Here is a 20940-nt window from a genome sequence, read left to right on the forward strand (position 1 = left end):
CAGAAACTATTTAAGGTAGAGAGATCATAACAATTCACCAAAATACTACAAAGTTAACGATCAAACAACACCAGGTTATAGTCCAACAGGTTTATTTGGAAGCACTAGCTTTTCGGAGCGCTGCTCCTTCATCAGGTGGTTGTGACGAAGGAGCGTCGCTCCGAAAGCTGGTGCTTCCAAATAAACCTGTTGGACTATAACCTGGTGTTGTTTGACTTTTAACTTTGTACACCCCAGTCCAACACCAGCCTCCTCAAAATTGTATCAAGCTGATGGTGTCAAAACAGGGCAGTAAGGAAGATTTTACAGATACTGAGCACTGTGCTGGGGCCACATGTTGCGCAACATGATCCCAAGATCATGGTTGAAGCCATCTTCATGAGTACAGAACTTGGCTATCAGTATCCGCTCAGTGATTTTGTGTTGTTGTGTCTCTTGAAGGCCGCCTGGGAGGCTGAACGCGCTTGACTGCTGAAGTGTTCCCAGACTGGGAGGGAACATTCCTGTCTGGCGATTGTGGTGTGATATCCATTCATCTGTTGTTGCAATGTCTGCATGGTCTCATCAATATATTAAGACTTGGGGCATCCTTGTCTGCAGTGTATGAGATAGACAATACTGACCAAGTCAAATGAATATCTGCTGTGTTTGTGGTGGGTGGTGTCCCCACGTGTGATGGTAGCATCCATGTCAATGATCTGACATGTCTTGCAGAGGTTTCCATGGCAGTTTGTGTGGTGTTGTGATTGATGTTGTTCTGAAGGCTGGGTAGTTTGCTGTGAATGATGGTCAGTTTAAGGTTTGGCAGTTGGTTGAAGGCAAGAAGTGGAGGCGTAGGGATGATCTTGGCAAGATGCACATCATCATTGATGTCATATTGAAGGCTGCAAAGAGAATGGTGTAGTCTCTCCGCTCCAGGGAAGTACTGGACGATGAAGGGTACTCTATCAGTCGTATCCTGTAGCTGTCTTCTGAGGAGGTCATTGCAGTTTTTTGATGCAGCACATCGGAACTGACGATCAATGAGTTGAGTACCATATCCTGTTCTTATGAGGGCATCCTTCAAAATGTTTGCATGTCTGTCGCAATCCTCCTCATCTGAGCAGATCCTACATATGAGTAGGGCTTGTTCGTAGGGGATGGCTTCTTTCATATGTTTAGGGTGGAAGCTGGAGAAGTGCACGATCGTGAGGTTATCTGTGGGCTTGTGGTAGAGTGAGGTACTGACGTGTCCGTCCTTGATGGAGATGCGTGTGTCCAAGAATGAGACTGATTTAGAAGAGTAGCCCATGGTAAGTCTGATAGGAGGATGAAACATGTTGATATCATTATGTAGTTGTTTCAGTGATTTCTCACCATGAGTCCAAAGGAAGAAAATGTCGTCAATGTATCTGGTGTATCGTGTTGGTGGGAGGCCCTGCACAGTGAAGAGGTCTTGCTTGAACTTGTGCATGAAAATGCTGGTGTAGTGGGGTGCAAATTTGGTCCCCGTGGCCGTTCAGTTTGTCTGGATAAAAAACTGGTTGTCAAAGGTGAAGATGTGGTCAAGGATGAAGCAGGTGAGTTGTAGGATGGTGCCTGGAGATTGGCAGTTGTTAGTATTGAATACTGAGGCTGTTGCAGTGATGACATCATTGTGGGGGATGTTGGTGTAGAGTGCTGAAACGTCCATTGTGACAAGGAATGTTCCTAGTTCGACTAGTCCGTGGGTGCTGAATTTCTGTAAGAAATGTGTAGTGTTGCGACAGAAGCTGGGGGAAACTTGTACAATGGGTTTCAAGATGCCCTCAACATAGCCAGAGAGGTTCTCACACAGGGTCCCATTGTCTGATACGATGGGATGTCCAGATGTGTTGGCTTTGTATATCTTCAAAAGGCAGTAGAAGTCTCCTATGGGAAAAGTACATTGGATGAGAGTGTATAGGATACTCTGAAGGTCTGGATCAAAGGTCTCAATCAGTCTGTTCAGTTGACGGGTGTGTTCCTTGGTCGGATCAGCAGGTAGTTGTCTGTAGTATTCCTGGTTGTTCAGTTGTCAGTCTGCTTCTTTGCAGTAGTCCATTCTATTCTGCATGATGATGGCACCTTCTTTGTCTGCTAGTTTGATGACAATGTTGCAAATGGTTTTGACAGCATGGATGGTGTTGCTTTGGTGATGTTCTGCACTACCTTGTGGCCCCTCAAAGATCAGCAAGGCGGCCTTTGTGTGGAGCCACAGAAAATAGGGGAGATACTAAATGAATTTTTTGCATCAGTATTTACTGTGGAAAAGGATATGGAAGATATAGATTGTAGGGAAATAGATGGTGACATCTTGTAAAATGCCCAGATTACAGAGGAGGAAGCGCTGGATGTCTTGAAACGGTTAAAAGTGAATAAATCCCCATGACCTGATCAAGTGTACCCGAGAACTCTGTGGGAAGCTAGAGAAGTGATTGCTGGGCCTCTTGCTGAGATATCTGTAACATTGATAGTCACAGTGAGGTGCCGGAAGACTGGAGGTTGGCAGACGTGGTGCCACTGTTTAAGAAGGGCAGTAAAGACAAGCCAGGGAACTATAGACCAGTGAGCCTGACCTCGGTGGTGGGCAAATTGTTGGAGGGAATCCTGTGGGACAGGATGTACATGTATTTGGAAAGGCAAGGACTGATTCGGGATAGTCAACATGGCTTTGTACATGGGAAATCATGTCTCACAAACTTGATTGAGTTTTTTGAAGAAGTAACGAAGAAGATTGATGAGGGCAGAGCAGTAGATGTGATCTATATGGACTTCAGTAAGGCGTTCGACAAGGTTTCCCATGGGAGACTGATTAGCAAGGTTAGATCTCATGGAATACAGGGAGAACTAGCCATATGGATACTGAACTGGCTCAAAGGTAGAAGACAGAGAGTGGTGGTGGAGGGTTGGTTTTCAGACTGGAGGCCTGTGACCAGTGTAGTGCCACGAGGATCGGTGCTGGGTCCCCTACTTTTTGTTATTTACATAAATGATTTGGATGCGAGCACAAGAGGTACAGTTAGTAAGTTTGCAGATGACACCAAAATTGGAGGTGTAGTGGACAGCAAAGAGGGTTACCTCAGATTACAACAGGATCTGGACCAGATGGGCTGAAAAGTGGCTGATGGAGTTTAATTCAGATAAATGCGAGGTACTGCATTTTGGGAAAGCAAATCTTAGCAGGACTTATACACTTAATGGTAAGGTCCTAGGGAGTGTTGCTGAACAAAGAGACCTTGGAGTACAAGATTATAGCTCCGAAAAAGTGGAGTCACAGGTAGATAGGATAGTGAAGAAGGCATTTGCTATGCTTTCCTTTATTGGTCCTTGGTCAGAGTATTGAGTACAGGAGTTGTGAGATCATGTTGCGGCTGTACAGGACATTGGTTAGGCCACTGTTGGAATAGTGCATGCAATTCTGGTCTCCTTTCTATTGGAAAGATGTTGTGAAACTTGAAAGGGTTCAGCAAAGACTTACAAGGATGTTGCCAGGGTTGCAAGGGGCAACCTTTTCACACAGAGGGTGGTACGTGTATGGAATGAGCTGCCACAGGATGTGGTGAAGGCTGGTACAATTGCAACAATTAAGAGGGTATATGAATAGGAAGGGTTTGGAGGGATATGGGCCGGGTGCTGGCAGGTGGGACCAGATTGGGTTGGGATATCTGGTCGACATGGACGGGTTGGACCGAAGGGTCTGTTTCCATGCTGCACATCTCTATGACTCTATGACTCTATGAGTGCAGCTGGTGAATTTGGCTTTATTGCATCTCCTGATGGCTTGACCATACATGTCAAGTCTGGGGCAACTGCCTTCTGAAGGGGTCCAATTCAACTCTTTCTTCTTTGGTCACTGCACAAATGTCTCTGTCGACTGTTCCAGTTCATAGGTTGTTTCACTGGGCTTGTTGCTGACATCTTGGGGTTGGTGGAAGAATTCGCAGAGCCTCTTTCGCCTGATAAATTCCTCTGTGTCTGCCGCCAGAGCAATGGCGTCCATTTCGGCAGTGCGGCAGAAATTGAGCCCTCGATTGAGAACTTGGATTTAGTCCGGTTGAAGGGTGTGGTCAGACAAGTTGATGATGGATTTCCCTGTGGTGGTACCGGTTTCAACCGTGGTACCGGGAAGGCTTGTTACTGCTGGTCGTGATGCCAAGTTTCTCCAATTTCTTGTTCTTGGTGTGCGTGTAGGTGGTGTACTTCTGTTGTCTCATCTGCTTGGCAGTGTCTCATAGCTGGTTTACTCTCTCTTTGGATTCTATCTCCACCTCTCACTTACTCCTTACCTCCATCCATCCTCCACCACCACAACCCCCAACCCCCACCCTATCTTTTGCATAAAAAACAAACTTTTTCCTTGCTATCATCAGTTCGGAAGTCGGGTCGCTGGACCAAAAATGTTAACTCTGATTTCTCTCCACAGATGCTGCCACAACTGCTGAGCTTTTCCAGGAATTTCTGTTTTTGACCTTAAAAGTGTAACCACTTTAGCTAAGTCTTCCTAATATTTCCTGCTGTGGTCGACAGTCTACTTATTGATTATTCTTCTGTGAAGCACTAAAAGTGCTTTACAAATGCAAGTTATTGTTATTACTCATCACTTCCAGAAAGAGATCAGTTGGGTATTAAATTAGGTAGGGTTTTTGCTCTCAGCTGGCCGAGTGTAGTTGTAAAATTTAGCAGAAATAGGGAAAGAAGGTGCCAACGTACATTTGCAGTGACTTTTTATGGTAACTGTGCTAATAGAACATTTTAAGATGTTTAACTTATGATTGAGCTTTGTGGTAAAATTTGAACAAACTATTGCCCCTTGAAACATTCCAGGAAATGAAAATATGTGGAAACATTTTATGTGCAATGCAGTCATCAAACAGGAAAGTTCTCACAAGCACATGACTGAACAGTTCTGTAATATACCACTCACTGGCGATAGACGTTTGTCTCCAAATGTAAATACAAATAAATTCATCTGAAGCCGTACTGACAGACTTGTAAATCCTGTTAAATTGTAACCTTCTCAAGCACCTGCAGATCACTTTAGCTGAGTGCTTTCCTTGATTAGCACCCCATTGCTCGGACGCATATCAAACCACTTAATGGAAAAACCTTTCCATTACACTTCAGCCTGAAAGCATTCATAAGAAAAATTAAAGGAAACACATTTTCTATATTTAGCAAAAAGGATTTCTTACAATCTACACTCTGTGCAGAATTTATGAGTGCTGATATTTTAAATTGACACTACTCTACATTACAGATGAAGCAAGAAATACAGGTTTAACAGTATTAAAGTTGTGATTTTGGAGAAGATTATTTTCAGTTTGGGTATTTCTGGCATTCAACGTACACCCTGGTGCAAAGTTAACAAAACATTTTCAAAATCATTAAAATAAAAGCATTAACAAATGACAATATGATTCAATGTATTTATAATTTTCCCCTTAGATTGCCTCAAATTCATGTCTGAGGAGAAAGTGAGGTCTGCAGATGCTGGAGATCAGAGCTGAAAATGTGTTGCTGGAACAGCGCAGCAGGTCAGGCAGCATCCAGGGAACAGGAGAATCGACGTTTCGGGCATAAGCCCTTCTTTCCTGAAGAAGGGCTTATGCCCGAAACGTCGATTCTCCTGTTCCCTGGATGCTGCCTGACCTGCTGCGCTGTCCCAGCAACACATTTTCAGCTCAAATTCATGTCTAACAATTATATATGAGGCTGACAGCATGATTTGCAATGTTCTTTTTAACTTTAAAAGAATTTATGACTACACCACTATAAAAGTGGCAAAAATAGTCACAGTTTCTTACCTTGAAACCAGCTCTCACGCAGTTCTTTGCCAGGCTTCGATATGTCAGTTGTGATTAATGCTGCAGTAACTCGTCCTCCATTAAACACAATTATCTTCAATAAGAGAATCTGCAATTACAAATAATCACAAAAGAAACACTCAAAATTTTCATTTAAATGTTTTAAAGAGATGCTGCTGCAGATGTTACTATTCTGTAAAATGTAACTCCGCAGCTAAAAAAAAAGTAACAGCAGAAAACAGGCTGACAATAAATTGGAAATATAAAAGGATGGAAGTCAAGAATTGGTTCATAAGGTCTTCATTCGAACATAATTTGGAAAAAAAGTTGCAATTTGGATGAGATCTCATTTAAAGAAAATGAGTTATGATTGAACAGTAAAACCTTCTCCCTAATTTATGTTCTCCAACATGCCCGACACACTACGGCGCAAATTGTGGCACCAGGAAGTGCCACAGATAAGTTTATTTTTAAAATATTGTTTGCATTCCATCATTATGAATTTCCTGATAATCTACGGGCTAGTAGGCTTCCAGGATGTCCCATTTTTATGAGTTTTTTTGTGGTAGTATGTGGGGATAGGAAGAGTGACAGTGAGACTGTGTATTGTTTTTCCCTGCAGTGCGAGAGCCAATGCATTAATGGTAGAACAGGTGGGACAGGGAGTGCCTGCAGCCTGCATATCACACATCACCCATCCATCATTGCTCAAACTCAGCATGATGCTGAACTCTCTGCATTGCTGACCCTGCACACCTTCTTTGACCAGAAAATGTATGTCGTAAAAACAAATTCTCGACAATAGTGTAGTTCAACCTTACATCCCAGCCCACTCTTTGCTCTAAATTTTTTTATCATGTCAATCAGAAAAATACAGAATGCTGAGGCTCAAAAAGCATTTCAGTTGTAATTATTACAATAAAAAAAAATCACCTATAATTCCGGCACTCTAAGTGAACGATGCAGCAGTTTTACAGAGCTTATCACACTATTAATCTAAAGCATTCTGCATTTTAGTATTGGTTAAACACAGTCAATCAAAAAAAATAGCAAAGGGACATTTGTGAAGGTGTGAAAACTGTGAACATTTTTACAGCATCTATCCTCGTCATTCCCTAACAGCTGACCTAAAGAGTGGTTTTTATTGGCAGGGCGCAACAAACTGGATGCAGTCAAGAATCCTTCTACGAGGAGACTCAAGTCACACCAGATATTGGGTCTTACAGGCTTCTGGTTCACCCCACTCTACATATATATTTAAAAACATATACTTTTCAGTGACTAATTCCAGTAATCCCTTTAAGGACTGCTGGTTTAGTCTCATGCATCCTGACTCAGCTGAATAGAATACTCTAATCTAAAGAGTTCAACACTTGACTCAAGTATTGGCTGAAATGCACTATTTACTACATTTACAAAGTTGGCAATAGAACCATAGAAACGTTACAGTATAGAAAGAGACCATTCAGCACATCACATCTATGCTGGCTAAATAAACTATTTGAATCCCATTTTCCTACATGGAGTCTGTAGCCTGACAAGTTACAGTGCTTCAGGTGCAGGTCCAGAATCCTTTTAAATAAATGGGGGGGTTCCCCCTCAACCAGAGAAATAAGCAGCAAAGTCCAGACATTCACGGACTTCTGCATGAAAAAAAACATTTTATCATCACTCTTTAAAATTCGATGATTAAGTCTGTGCCTCATGATGACTGACCTCTCCATGAGAGAAACAGATCTTCCCTTTACACTGTTTTCAAGCCCCTCATTAGTTTGTACACTTTGAGTCAGCTATCCTTCAGCCTATTCCAGGGAAAAAAATCCTAACTCACAGACTATAAAGGCGTAGTTGAGTAGAATTGCTGACAACAGGCATCCCTCCTCAATGAGCTCAATGCAATTTATGCTCATTTTGAACAGATGGTCAGTGAAGTGATATCACCTGCCCCAACACTCTCAGGGGCACCTGTACCCACAGTCCCCACCACGGGCATCAGATTGGCCTTCTTCAGGGGGAACCCACAGAAAGTGACTGGCCCGGATGGAGTTCCCAGCCATGCATTCAGATCCTGAGCAGACCAGCTGGGGGGGGGACAGTATGTGCTGAAATCTTTAACCTCTCTTTACACTGATGGTTTCAAGAAGGTCACTATCATCCTGGTGTCAAAGAAAATTCAGGCCTTAAAAAGAAATGCCTTAATGACTACGGCCTGGTGGATCTGACATCCATCATTAAACTACACAGAACTGTGAATGTAGCCCAATCCATCCCGCAAACCAGCCAGCCTTCCAATGACTCCATCTACACTTCCTGCTGCCTTGGGAAAGCAGTGAACACAATCAAAGTCCCCTCCCATCCTGGTTATACTGTCTTCCACCCACTCCCAGCCAGCAGAAGGAATAAAAGTTTGAAACCACATACAACAGATTCAAGAACAGCTTCTTCCTCACTGTTATCAGACTTTTGAACAGGCCTCCCATATTAAAGTTGATCCTTCTTTGCACCTTCTCTGTAGCTGTAACGTTATATTCTGCATTCTATTCTATTACCCTGTTGTACTTATATAAGGTATGATTTCTCTGGATATCACGCAAAGTTATACTTGGTACATATGGCAATAATAAATCAAATCAAATCAATCTTTCCTCATAACTTCAATGTTCATGCGGACAACATTCTAGTAAATGTACACACTTGACAGCAATTACAGGGCGATCTCCAATAACGCGCAATTTGTCAATGCAATTTGGCTGTAACACGATTGGTGAATTGGGGAACGGTTTTTCTCAAAACATGAACTCCCATTGGCTATTACACAATTCCATCATTAATTACCTTAAGTCCACTCTAGGTGTTTACATCAGGTCAAACAAAACAGGTTGGATGACGGGGTAAATTTTTCCTGACCTTATTGTTGATTTTTTTTCGAGGACGTTTTTGGAAATTATTGCAGGTGAAAAAATTTGGATTTCAAGATTCTCCTCATTCTAGACAATGCAGCAAGCCATCTTCCTGCCATTGGTGAGCTTTCCGAAAACATGAAAGTGCTATTTCTACCTCCGAACAGAACCTCTCTCATTCAACCCATGGACCAGAGTGCATTAGCAGCTTTTAAAGTTTATTATTTAAGGCGTACATTCAGGAAGTTGATTGCAGCTACTGAGGGAGATAGTAAGGACAGTGTTTTTCAATATTAGAAAAGCTTTAACATTAAGAATGCTAATGACATCATTGTGGAGGCCTGGGGTGATGTCTGTAAGGACTGCTTGCATGCAGTTTGGTAGAAGCTTCTCCCAGATTTTCTTCATGATTTTAAAGGTGTTGAACCATGAGAGCAGCTTCCATGAATCAAAGAACATTGTGTCGCCTTTGCAAAGCAAGTTGGATTTGAAGAAGTGGAGAATGATCTACAACAACTTGTTGCTGCGGGGGAAATTGAATCTCAAGGTAAAGACGATGACGTCCAGGATGCAGCAGCACGAGTACTTTCCACTTCTCCTTTGTCTTCTATCCTGAGGGAAGTTGAGATGCAGTTATAGCTCTGAGAAGCCAATGACTACGATGCAGAACACAGCAGGATAGCGGTAAATGACATAAAGTCTTATCTGGCACCCTATGAACAGCTTTGTTTGTCTGCTACTACCCTTTGTTTTCTTTCATTGAGCCAATTTTGCATCTGACTCACTACATTTCCCTTTACCCATTGGTCTTTAATTTATCTGACCAGTCTGCCATGTGTGACATTATTAAATATCTTAGTAAACTCCATGTAGACAACATCCACTGCAGCCCCCTTAGCAATTCTTGTTACTTCCTCAGAAAATGGAATTAAGTTCATAAGACATGACCTTCCCTTAACAAAGCCATGTTGATTATCCTGATTATCCTCAGAATAAGTGCTCATTGTCCACCATGGCAGATATTTAGTTAGCTGTGAATTGCTCTCAAAATGGTGTAGCACTTTCAAGATTCGCACCAAGGATAGAGTACACGAACATCTCTAGAAATATGTGTTCTGGCCATCTGAAAAAACATGGAATCCTGAAGATAGCAAATATATTATGTCAGTAACTAGGGGTCACAATTTCAAGGTTGTCAACAACAGAGCTAGGAGTGTGATGAGGAGAGATGATAGGATTTGGAATATGCTGCCTGGGAGAGTGGTAGAGGATTCCATAGACAGTTTCAAAAAGAGAGCTGGATATATATTTGAAAAGGATTAATTTTTAAGGGTACAAAGATAGGGCTGGAGACTCTTTCAGGAGCCAGTACAGATATGAAAGTTCAAATGGTCTCCGTCTGTACTGTAACTTCTGTGATTCAATATCCTATGATTGTGACTGATAATTTCCAGACTTTAGCACAGACAATAAGCAAAAAACACCACCTACAGTAAAATATTCCATGTGTTTAAACAATAATGTAAATTACATAGATGACTTGAGCCTGAAGCACAGGTGAGTGAAAATGTAGCTGCTAAAGTTCACAGTCAGTGATGAGACATTCTTATCTTATTATGTCCAGACATGTTACTGCAAATCTGAGTGATGTAAATCATACACTACAATGTACATTTTGGAATGTTTGCTCACCTTGCTGCTGTTTCGGGAAAATATTTATGGTGGGCGCCAAGTGTAAAATTGCATTGTAGAATATCAATTACAAAATAATTAACGTATGTGCATGCAATTAGTGAGACTGTCATACTAATAGAGAAGTAGGGCTGAATATTTCCAATTTTTATCTGTATTACTTTTGGAGAGCATCATGGGATTGCGTTATGAGGAGAGATTGTACACACTACACCTGTTTTCCCCAAAATGTAGAATGGGTGATCTGATCAGTCTTCAAGATATTAACCAGAGAAGGCAGGGTAGGTAAAGATAAACTGTTTCGATTGGTTGAGGATTTGAGAACTAGCGGGCATAGTCTGAGAATTATGGCCAGACTGTTCAGGAGAAATGTTAGAAAGCACTTCTACACACAAAGTGTAGTAGATGTACACAAATCGCAGTACATGCAGGATCAGTTGTTAATTTTTAATCTGAGATTTTGTTAAGCAAAGATATTAAGGGATATGGGCCAGAGGCAGATTTGCGGAGTTAGGCCACAGATCAGCCATGATCTCATTGAACTGCAGGACAGGCTTGACAGGCCAAATGGCCTATTTCTGTTCCTATGTTCCCTCCATGGGTCATGGCAGTTTTTCACTTGACTGCTAACTCATTAATTATGTGTCTGTGTTCCACAGTGCCCTCCCTGATCAATTGTCCAGCAGCCGAGTTAGAAATATTTATCTGTGCCAGGACTTGCCCTTCTTCATGCTGTATTTAAATCCTCGCCACACACAACTTCAAATGCTGTGAGCCAGAATCTGCCCTTTACACACTGCTCCTGCACTATTTGATCTATGCAAGCGGCCCAGAAAGGGAAGCTGACACCTTTTTTCTCTGTCAGGGACCCTGGAGACTCTGGTAGATGGAATGACAAGTGCTCTTTCTTCCAGGTTGACAAATGAGGACATGCCACCAGATGATAGCAGTGGTGGATTAGAATTGCAATCTGAGTCAGTGGTTTGATCCTGTCTCATTTACTGCTACTCTATCTCTGACAGTTAGCAGAACATACAATGTTCTCATTCTGGAATGTGAAAATGTAAAATTTTCAAACTGTTAACTTGCACTGCACTACAGGAAAGGCAAAGAACATAGAAGCTGTATTTGCTGTTGTTACCGGAATGGGGCTGCTTGATTTCATAGCAGCAAATCATAATCTCACCAAAATAAAAACAGAAAGTGCTGGAGAAACTCAGCAGGTCTGGCAATATCTGTGGGGAGAGAAGCAGAGTTAATATTTCAAGTCTGGTATGACTCTTTTTCAGATCTGAAGACTTAAATTTTTCAAACTCAAATTTTTCCCTCCTTATTAATTTTTTAGTCCCTCTTTGCTATTTGTTATGTACTGTCCAGCCATCCTTATGCAATTTTTTGCTTCTTCTTGTACTGTGTTTAACTTTTTTAGCTGACCACAAATGGCCAGTTCTCACTTTAAGATTTTCTCTCTCTCAGTGGATGTATTTATTCTGTATTCTGAAACATCTTCTTAAACATCTGCCACTTCCTCTTGATTGGCCTTAATCTAATCCAGTTCACTTTAGCTCACTTTGCTTTCATACCCTCAAAATTACCTTTATTTAAATTTAAGATACAAATCTTGGATCCACTCCTCTCTCCCTCAAACGAAGGATAAAATTAACTCATGCTACCTCAGTGACAAGCAGCAAAACTTCCATCTGAAGAGCTGTGTGAACTGCTGGATAAAAATCTAGGCTGTGTGACAACCAATACATCACAAATCCCAGGAGAAGTACAAGCAAACTGTCATTGTGTATGGATTATGGGAAACCACAGGATGATGTTGATAGGAAGGAAGCCCATGACAATTCAGAAAAGGGATATAGTGGAAGATTTGCTCATGTTGGAATATCCCAGGGCTTAAATTACAGGAACTGAAAAATTACACAAAAGCTGTTGAGTCAAAACTTGAGGGATTTATTTGGCTGAGATTCAAAAGTACGATCAGGAAAATGGGGACCTGGTTTGCACAGCTGGCTGGACTGAGTGTATAAACAAGGGCTTTTGCCCAAAATGTCAATTTTCCTGCTCCTCGGATGCTGCCTGAACTGCTGTGCTTTTCCAGCACCACTCTAATCTAGAACCTGAGTGTATAAAGCTCAGAGAGTCAGAGTCCTATAGCACAGAAACAGACCCTTTGTTTGTGCCGATCAAGTTTCCCAAACGAAGCTAGTCCCATTTGCCTATGTTTGGCCCACATCCCTCTAAATCTTTCCTATTCACGTACTTGTACAAACATCTTTTAAATGTTGTAACTATACTTGCATCCACCACTTCCTCTAGGAGTTCAGTCCAAATAGGAACCACCCTCTGTGTGAAGAAGTTGCCCCTCAGGTTCCTTTTAAATCTTTCCCTTCTCACCTTTTCCCTACCCCAGGGAAAAGATCTTTGCAATTCACCTTATCTATGCCCCTCATAAATTGGTAAACCTCTGTAAGGCCACCCTCAACCTGAAAAAAGTACAGCCTATCCAGCCTCTCCTTATAACTCACACCTTACAGTTCTGGCAACATCCTGATATTGTGCGCAATTATGGTCTCCTTCCCATCGGAAGGGTGTTGTGAAACTTGAAAGGGTGCAGAAAAGATTTACAAGGATGTTGTCAGGGTTGGAGGATTTGAGTTCTACGGAGAGGCTGAACAGGCTGGAGCTGTTTTCCCTGGAGGGTCGGAGGCTGACGGGTGACCTTATAGAGGTTTATAAAATCTTGACAGATATGGTTAGGGTAAATACACAAGGCTTTTTCCCTGGGGGCGGGGGGGAGTTCAGAACTAGAGAGCATAGGTTCAGGGTGAAAGGGGAAAGGTATAAAAGGGACCTAAAAGGCAACTTTTTCACACAGAGGGTGGTATGGGTATGGAATGATCTGCCAGAGGAAGTGGTGGAGGCTGGTACAAATACAGCATTTAAAGGACATCTGGATGGGTATATGAATAGGAATAGTGATGGTAAATGGGACTAGATTAGGTTAGGATATCTGGTTGGCATGGACGAGTTGGACCGAAGCGTCTGTTTCCATGCTGTACATCTCTATGACTCTAAATCATTTCTGAACCCACTCCAATTTAATAATATCTTTCCTATCACAGGGTGACCAGAACTGTATACAATACTCCAGAAGAGTCCTCACCAATGCCCTGGACAACCTCTGCATCGTGGAACAATTCCTACACTCAATGGTCTGTACAGACAAGCTCAGCAGGATGACTGTGCTGCTTCAGCACACAGCAATGTTGATCATCTATATGGATCAGAAAAGTAAAATGATAGTGGAACTCATGCATTATTTTTCTTGGGCAAATGGACAAAGTAAAGGGATCTTTAATGCACTTTTCCCAAGATGTCTGCCATGCTCTCGCAAACTTTCTGGTACAGCACCACTCAGTGGTAAGTATTTTGAACTGCTGTGAAAACTCTAAAATGCAAACTCGCTGTTAATTTTAGATTAGATTAGATTAGATTACTTTACATTGTGGAAACAGGCCCTTCGGCCCAACAAGTCCACACCGACCTGCCAAAGTGCAAATCACCCGTACCCCTACATTTACCCCTTACCTAACACTACGGGCAATTTAGCACGACCAATTCACCTTACCTGCACATCTTTGGACAGTGGGAGGAAACCGGAGCACCCGGAGGATTCAAACTTTGTCTTGAATTAGCGAAGGCTCATGACAGCTTGAATATCATCCCAAACTCTGAGTGAGAATTTCTTGGTTCAGGTGGTGTATAGTCAAAGAGGTTGATTATCAAACTGCAAAGCTATTCAATATGCCTACGGCAGTCTTCTGGTCAGCCAGATTGCCACATCTGATAGTTGCAGCCTCCCCACATAAAACAACTCCACACTTTGGTTCTTGCCATTGGCTGAGCTCCTTAGCAAGTTTGTTGCTTGCTTCAAGGAACAACCAGAAGCATAAGAAAGCTTGCTTAAGATAATAAGTCACATAGCACAGAATCTTACCAGAAATCAAAGTGTCAATTTCAGCAAATGATATCTGTTTGTGAGTTCTAAAGTATTTTCTCACACTATCTTCCTGAACTTTCCAAACTATCATGCACTATGCCTTTAAATGTCACATTAATTCTATTCTCCCAATATATTCCAATTTAATTGTCCAGATTCCGTGACCAATAGTGAGTCAACATTCCCTGCCCCTGACCTTGAAGAAAGCCTCCCACAAAATCTAGAAATCTCTAATTCCTCTTTTACAAACTCAGTTTGAGTCTGGACCACATCAAATGGATCTCTTGGCGTCAGCAACAGTGAAGTCATCAAGCAGAGTCAACAGTGTACAATGCTGAAGTATTTCCTCACAGAAACTAGAAAATAAAATATACTCATGATCTTTAACTTTGACTTAAATTTTACAGACAGCTAAATAAATGATTGGGCACAGGATCAAGGTAGAAGCCATAATAATAGTTTAAAAACTTTAAAATATCTAATTGATTACCGTTTAGACAGATCCTCAATAGCACAGAATATGGAAAATGTGTAAATCATTTCCATTTTAACTGCATTTATACAAACTCCAAAAATTGCTGTCTCTTTCAGAGAAGAAGCGATGACAAACACTAAATGTTTCATTACCTTTATTACTGTAAGATCCAGAGCTTTGTATTTCACTTGTGTTGATCATGTGTTTCCTTAACTTGACTTTTAAAATCAACATGGCAAGATTAGGGATCCTTGCATGACAAGAGAAATTGAAAACTTAGTGAAAAAGAAAATGGAAGCATATGTAAGGTTGAGGAAAATGAAGGCAGACAGAACCCTCAAAGAATACAAAGATAGCCATGAAATATCTGGGAAATAGGATTAAGGAAAATACCAAGATGTTTCATATGTATATAAGGAACAAGACAGTAACTAGAGAAAAGAAAGATCCAATCAAGAACAAAGTAAGGAGCTGGAGGCAGTGAGTGAGGTCCTTTGTATTGGTATTCATTAAGGAGAGGGACATGGTGGATGGTGAGTGAGGGATATGTTGATGTTCTAGGGAATGTCAATATAAAAAATGAGGCATTAGGTGTTTTAAAAAGCAATAACATAGACAAGTTCATAGGACCTGATGGGATCTATCTCAGAATGCTGAGAGAGGCAGATGAGGAAATTGCTGAGGCCTTGGGTGAAATCTTTGTATTCTCTATCATCACAGGAGAGCATTTACTCACAAACCTTTGGAGGGTCTAACGCAAGAGGGAACTTACACAGTAAGTGTCAGAATTCTCAGTAGCATCAACATACAGAGGGATCCAGGCATATAGGTCCACAGTTCCTTAAAAGTGGCAACACAAGTGGATAAGATGGTCAAGAAGGCTGAATGGCCTCTATGTGCAGGCAGCTCGGTGGCTCAGTGGTTAGCACTGCTGCCTCACAGCACCATGGACCCGGGTTCATTTCCACCCTCAGGTGACTGTCTCTATGGAGTTTGTATATTCGTGTGTGCATGGGTTTCCTCCGGGTGCTCCGATTTCCTCCCATCCAAAGAGGTGCAGGTTAGGTGGATTGGACATGGGGAATTGCCCATAGTGTCCAGGGGTGTGTAGGTTAGGTGGATTAGCCATGGGAAATGCATGGTTACAGGGATGGGGTGGAGGGGTAGGTCTGAGTGAGATGCTCTTCAGAGGGTTGATGTGAACCTGATGGGCTGAATTCCATAATGCAGGGAACCTATGGCCTGCCCTATAGGCATATAATATATAAATAGGTAGGGAACAGATACAGACCCTGTAGAGCCAAAAGGTTTTTAAGTTTAGAAAAGTTATCAGGTGTCTGCAGTCTTGGTGGGACAAAGGAGCCATTCTTGCGCTGTACTGGACTTTGTTTTCTTTTTTTCTTTTTCTGAAACATTTGCAGTTTTGTTGATATGTGCATCTAAAAGTGAATATTAGTAATTTATGCCCTTCAGAGGGTCTCAACGGGCTGAATGGTCTGCTTCCACACTGCAGGGCATCTATGATAGGTTTTAGGTGAGAGGCGAAAGACTTAAAAGGGATTAGAGGAGCAACTTGTTCACACAGAGGGTGGTACGCGTATGAAATGAGCGGCCCGAGGAAGTGGTGGAGGCTGGTACAACTACAACATTTAAAAGGCATCAGGATAGGTATATGAATTGTAAGGGTTTAGAGGGATATGGGCCAAATGCTGGCAAATGGGACTAGATTAGATTAGGATATCTGGTCGGCACGGACAAGTTGGACTGAAGGATCTGTTTCTGTGCTGAACATCTCTATGACTCTATGACTATGAAAATTCTACTTCTCCCTTATGTCCACCACAGTCTATTTGAATTGCAATTCATTTTTGAGTAAGTTAGAAATTTATGGTGAATGCAATCTTACTTGCAATTGTTAATCACTGTCTGGTCTCTGCTGCTTTGGGATATTTTTGCAATGTTAAAGTGGCTTCATAAATGAAAATTGTTGTTTAATTCTGCACAAAGTTAAGAGTATGCAGATTAATAAAGCAGCACCTGTCTTGAGGCTTGGGGAAGGACAGAGATAATAAGCCACCACAAACCAGTTTTATGCACTATATAGTTTTAGAAAACATGATGTTTTGCCTTGGGTAACAAGAGTTTAGCAAATTAAATGTATGTCCTAAACTCCCTCGAATAAAAATCAAATCTCTTTCAACCTGAAGTCCAATAAAGCCTATAAAACCACTTGAACTTTTATTTTTATAGGCTTTGTTGTCGTCAAACTGCCTTCTTCAGATTGCAGCCTTTCTGTTCAGAACCAGCCATCGATACAGACTGGCTCATTGCTGCTTTACTGTTGCCACATTATAACACTATCATTTATTAGAAAATAAATCTTTTACTTGTCAAGACCAATACTCCCAATACGAATCTTTTACAAATGTTCTGTACTTCATCTGCTACTACCAACAACTTGTTTATTGAACAATTCTGAATGACTTCCTTGTGTGTACTCAGAGGTTCAACATACAGTTTAGAAACTTTTTGTAACAGTTAACAATGCTAGAAACAGATGTCATCAAGCCTTTTAGCCCTCTAATGAGGCAGGAAATGAGCACTAGTATAAGCATAGCTACTTGTAAATGGATGAGCGTCCATCTGCAGTTAATAATAACCAGTCTGTTTCACCCACTACCAAAGTTGCACGTGCAAATTCAGTCCTCAGGTGTCAGCTTACACTTGCTCAAAGCTGAATGGAACGGCATGCAACAATTTATATGAATAAACTGCAGTTCAGCATGACCTTTTCCAACACAATCTAAAGAGGTCCACGTTTCTATGGTTACACAAATTACCATTTTTCACCACCAAAAGCCACTGATTTCACTGCACTTGCAAGAAAAAAAATCCCTGTCAATACATTGGTTTAAAAACAAAAATACAGATGTGAGAATTGTTTTCCAGAAGTGTGTGTCATATCAATCTGAATATCTTGCTCCGACTAGCAGAACGGTCGTTAGACTTTTCATAGCAGATTAGATATCTAGCCGTTCTCAGAGCTAAGAACCATCAGTAATATTTAAATAAAATATTTAAATAAAATCACCTGAATTTGAACTGCAAGTTTTAAGGAATACTACTGTGCTTTATTTATGAGACAACCAATTTTGGCATTTATTGCTAGAGGAAGTAGGGAAGTATTGCTGCAACTGTTCAAAGCCTTACTGATACTGCAACCAGAGTACCGGATATAATTTTGATGTTCTTGAGGAAGGGTGTAGCCGTATTGGAGATAGTTCATAGGAGGTTCCAGAGGAGGCAAGGGGTTTGTCTTATGAAGAGAGTTTGAGTAGTTTAGTCCTATATTTTCTGGAGTTTAGAAGAACGAAAGGAGATCTAATTGAGGTATTTAAGACACTGACAAGGATTGACAACGTAGATGGAGATGGGATCTTTCTTCATGTGTGCCAATCTAGAACTAGAGGTCATAGTTTTAGGCTAAGGGGTAGCAGATTTAAAACCAAGAAGGGGAGAAATGATTTCTCTCAAAGGATTGTGAATGTGTGGAATTCACTACCCCAGAGTGAGGCAGATGCTGAGATATTGGGTAAATTTAAAGACGAGATAGATTTTTAATTAGCAATGGGCTGAAGGCTTATAGAGAGCGGGGAGAAAAGAGGATTTGAGGCCGAGATGGGATTAGTCATGATCATGTTAAATGGTGGAGCAAGCTGGAGGGCCTGAATAACCTACTCTTGCACCTAGTTCTTAAGTTCTTATTTTCTAAACAACCATCTAAACAATAGTCAGAAACATTGAAGGGATCTTTCTAACAGCAAGGATGAGAGGAATGTTAGAGGTTGAAATTCCTTAAGTTCTGATCCCAGTGGTTATAAGATGTTAATCCCGATTGGCGACCTGCATGGGGAATACTCCTGCTGGCCCCACGTTAAAAAAACTCATGGGCCCCACCATCCAGACCCCACAATCTGACTTCCCACATCACCTGGCTGCCTGGACTGAGATTCAGTCTCTCTATCTCTCCCATGTCTGAGACCCAGACTTAAACCTTGGTTACAAAGGTGGGTAGCTTGAGACAAAAAATTTTCTGACTCAGTGGATCCATCTCAATTTTAAAAAAATACTCAAAATGGACGATTTTTCTGTCTGGTGGATGGGTATATGTATGGGCTCACATCAAACCCACCCGACTCTAGAGGCCTTGGAAGTGGGCGAGTGCTAAGGCAGGCTGGGTTGAAAATGTGACCCAGTTCTCTCAGACTTTGTCCCAGTTGTATCAAACATTGTTCGGCCCTTTAACCTAAATCTGCTGTGATTGCCCCTCCTACTCCATGCCGACTCATGACTCAACTCACCTTCATATCCCCCTCATACACCCATACCAACTTCACAGTCATTCCCTCAGTATCCACTATAGTAGACCGCAGGAGTCCTGTCAAATTGATAAGAAATGAACTTATAACAATTTGAGACAGCTTTCACTGCAACACACTTGATCATGAAAAATGTTTGTTTATTAAACCCATTCAAATTTTGTAATTCTTTTCAGATCTCTTATAAATCAAAGTTATATTCAGACCCTACATCAAAGATAGCTACTGAAAACGACAAATGCTGGAGATCACAGTAGGTCATCCATGGAGAGAAATCAAGCTAATGTTTTGACTCTAAATGACACTTCATCAGAACTAAGTGAAATGTGGAGTGGGCATCCTTTATGAAATAGTTGGGTGTGGGTGGGACTGTTAGAGTGCTGGTGAAGAAAGGATGTTGATAGTTAAGATTACATAGGAACAAATTACTGCAAATGCTGGAATCTGTACTGAAAACAACAAATACTGGAGATCACAGCAGGTCAGATAGCATCCATGGAGAGAGAGCAAATTAACACTTTCAGTCTAGATGACTCTTCATCAGACTCTACATTCAGACCATCAATGTGTGGCTCCCGCGCTGTAGGTTAAGGCACTATTAAAGGCCTAAATGAACTCAGTACTGAGATGAATCGACCGGCTGAGTTTGGGTTTCCTATCTTCTGGAAACACACTCCATCCCCTTTCCTCCACTAACAAATACTGGATCTGTGGAATTGAGGGCAGGGCTTCCACATCAGAGTCCTGGCTACTATTTTTACATGTCTGTGGAGTCTTTCTGATGCCATGAAAACCTGTCTATTAAGATCTCTCCCCTCCAAATTGAGATTCAATCCTTGTCTATCAGGCCAGCTCTCACTTGTAGAGTCCCTACAGTGAGGAAGCAGGCCATTCAGTCCATCAAGTCCACATTGACCCTCTGAACAGCATCCCACCCAGACTCACCCCCCTACTCTGTATTTCCGGTGGCTAACACACCTAGCCTACACATCTTTGGACTGTTGGTGGAAACCCACACAGGCATGGGGAGAATGTGCAAACTCCACACAGACAGTCCAGTGACTGGGAGAAAGTGAGGACTACAGATGCTGGAAATCAAAATCGAAAAGTGTGGTGCTGGAAAAGCACAGCCGGTCAGGCAGCATCCGAGGAGCAGGAGAGTGAATGTTTCGGGCATAAGCATTCACCAGGAATGTGGGGTAGGAGGGGCAATCACAACAGATTTAGATTAAAGGGCCTAACAACTTTTGATACAACTGGGACAAAGTCTGCAGATCGCCAATCAGGATTAACCTCCTCCAACCACTGAGATCATTACTCAAGGAATTTCAGCATCTAACTTTCCCCTCATCTCTCCTGTTAGAAAGATCCCCCACATTCCTGATAGAACATAGAACACAGAAAAGTACAGCACAGAACAGGCCCTTTGGCGCACGATGTTGTGCCGAGGATTATTCCTAATCTAAAATAAAATAACCTAACCTATGCACCCCTCAATTCACTGCTGTCCATGTGCATATCCAGCAGTCGCTTAAATGTCCCTAATGACTCTGGTTCCACCGCCACCGCTGGCAACACATTCCATGCATTCACAACTCTCTACATAAAGAACCTTCCTCTGACGTCTCCTCTATAACTTCCTCCTAATATTTTAAAACAATGACCCCTCAATCCTGCTCTG

The 20940-nt window shown here is 41.7% G+C and overlaps 1 protein-coding gene across 4 annotated transcripts in view; it reads right to left on the minus strand.

Moving 5' to 3' along the window:
- Positions 1 to 20940, minus strand: part of sulf1 (sulfatase 1) — a 308830-nt gene that overhangs the window by 255183 nt on the left and 32707 nt on the right. For all 4 annotated transcript variants that reach the window (XM_043689229.1, XM_043689233.1, XM_043689232.1 and 1 more), the window contains exon 2: positions 5805 to 5913. The gene's annotated coding sequence lies outside the window, so the exon portion shown is untranslated. The remainder of the gene's footprint in view (positions 1 to 5804; positions 5914 to 20940) is intronic.

Source organism: Chiloscyllium plagiosum, chromosome 4 (genome assembly GCF_004010195.1).
Source record: "Chiloscyllium plagiosum isolate BGI_BamShark_2017 chromosome 4, ASM401019v2, whole genome shotgun sequence".
Taxonomy (NCBI): domain Eukaryota; kingdom Metazoa; phylum Chordata; class Chondrichthyes; order Orectolobiformes; family Hemiscylliidae; genus Chiloscyllium; species Chiloscyllium plagiosum.